Below are 2,714 nucleotides of genomic sequence, written 5' to 3'. Positions count from 1 at the left end.
AGATAAAAACAGTACTTTACACTGTAGCTAGCCAGATAAAAACAGTACTTTACACTGTAGCTAGCCAGATAAAAACAGTACTATACACTGTAGTTAGCTAGATACAAACAGTACTATACACTTTAGCTAGCCAGATAAAAACAGTACTATACACTGTAGTTAGCTAGATAAAAACAGTACTATACACTGTAGCCAGCTAGATAAAAACAGATAACTCTATTTTACCAATACAACTGGAAAATGTCAATTTGTAAGTTTCCTTCATTTAAATAGAACAAAACATGTATTTAATCGTTCACGTTTTGATTTATTCAGGAATAAATGTCTCTGACATCTAAGTCGATGCAAGTATTGTTTATACAGTATGTAGCTGTGATTTGCGGCGATATTTATTGATGATATATTGATATTGTGATTTTCATGTTATAAGTTCGTTAATGTTAAAATCGTACGATGGAACTTTTCATCGCAGTATCAGTTTTGTTGTTGTTTTTTGTATGTTGAACGTCGCACATTTTCTTGAATTTTACCTGGCATAGTTTACAAGAAATTTCAGTTAAGGAAATCGCTGTAAATTTGTAATGCTGTCGAGCGTTCTCGGTACCAATTCTTTTTCCCTGTATATCCGTTCCTTGTGATCAGGTTGTTAGTAAAGATCGTGGTAAGTGGGTGCAGTATCGGTGACTTTAGTACCATTAGTTGTTCAGGAAGATGTATATTTGGTAAATATTTTTCTTGCTATTTGAACGCTTAGAATGAAACTAAATCACTGTTGTAAATTAAGCCTAAATTCAGCCTTACATAAATACAAAAACAAGACTAGTAGAGTTTATGATTTGAAAAAGCCTATCAGAATGAATCAACAACCCAGACATAGACAAGTAAGCCAATCCTTCAAGTGAAGATAATACACAGACTGTGATCAGAGTGCATTGCATGAACGATAGGTGAAAGTAGGCCATACTCCTGATAAGCAGATGCTATTTTCTACTTGTCCATACAGACTGCACAGTCAATATCTATTTTTATTGACCCAGCATCCCGTACGGGTGTGTGTTTAGTTAATATCATTGAAATATTCAACGTGCTAACTTGATGGTTGAACTCCGTACTTGATATGCAGATAAAGCATTATCTGTATCTAATATTTACATATCTTGTGCAATAACACTTATACTGTACATTTAGTGGTGTGATACTTTTCCAAACATCTAATAGATAATCAGGAGTACGTATATAATAAAGGACGGTGAGTGTATAAGACCCTTTATTTTCTAAGAAATGTAATGTTATCGTCCTGCAGAACCCCGAGTACATAGGATACTGTTATACGAACTCTTCTTTAGATTGCTATGAGCCTCGGGGACCTTGGTATGTTTAAAGATGCTCTGTGAGGAGAGACAAAGTATCAGGAGAAATTTTTAAACTTTCTGAAGTTTGTCTTACGTAATGCCAAAACGTTTGTTCTAGGCATACGCGGGCCACTAAATAAATTCACTTGTGTCATGAATCACATGGATGATGTTTATATTTGTTCTTTCTTATAGCATCCATTGAAGAAACTCCCTTAGCAGAAACGCGCTTTCGCAATCGCGTTATCCATGACATACACGCTGTGCGGTAGTCTCCCTTGGTATACTGGCAAGACACTAGGAGATTGCACTCATAGAAGCATACCCTGTCGCAGAGATAATTTTCTTTGTTAATGAAATAGGATGACGTCAAAGGGACTAAGATCTTGTGAATATGGTTGGTAGTCAATTTACACTAACTTCTCATGCTTCACAAACATCTGTACAATATTGCTATTGTGGGATGAAATATTGTCGTAAATTAGCTGGGTGCCATTCAACCTTTTTCATGTAACATTATTGACCAGTTTCAGCACCTCGTCTCTGAGCTACTACTTTCTATGCACGGTATGAGAAGCACATGCCCATTAAATTGAAAAAATGGCATACAATTCCCATTGCCTGTAAGTAATTCAGGGAGCTTTCTTGAGATACAATAACCGTACTTTTTAATATATTCTAAGCACATTTCAAAGGGTTGGCCTTGTTTTCAGATGTCAGCGACTGAGGAATCCATCTATGTTAATTTCAAGCACTTTAAGAGAATATGATGGCTTCCGAAATGCCAACCTTATTAGCTATCTTAAAAACAGTATAAATACCATCGTCCTTAATTATTTTTTCACGGCAGCAATTATCTTCTCTGATGCTGCAACAACTCGCCTGCCTGGCCGTGTGTCGTCTTTGATGTCATTCTTGAATTTAATCACTCACATGAGAACAGTTCTCAATATGAGCCTTTTAGGCACAACTCTGCATGTATCAGTTTGGCGTATCTCAAAGCATACCGTGCTTTTATATACGAGCGTTTTTCAGATTTAGTCTCATTCTTCATTCTAGTATTGACAAGTAGTAGTTCTGTATCATGTTTTGTTGAGTAAACAATAAGAAGAACATCGTATGACTATCTAAGCTCCATCCTAACGTTTAAATGACAAAACGCAGAATAGAAACAATTATATGCCAATACATAAATGTTCAATTAACAACTGTTCGAAAAGGTATCAACAGAATGTGATTCATTGGTGTAGGGGAGGTAACTCATGTATTCCAATGTACACTTCAGTAAAATTATACGATTATAGAGGATCATTTTAGTATTGAGGTTATTTAGTGCTCTGTCCTTCTACAGTGGACAACGTA

This window comes from Mizuhopecten yessoensis, unplaced genomic scaffold (assembly GCF_002113885.1).
Source record: "Mizuhopecten yessoensis strain PY_sf001 unplaced genomic scaffold, ASM211388v2 scaffold2589, whole genome shotgun sequence".
Taxonomy (NCBI): Eukaryota; Metazoa; Mollusca; class Bivalvia; order Pectinida; family Pectinidae; genus Mizuhopecten; species Mizuhopecten yessoensis.
The sequence above is the reverse complement of the archived record's forward strand: the minus strand, read 5'-3'. Positions refer to the sequence as shown.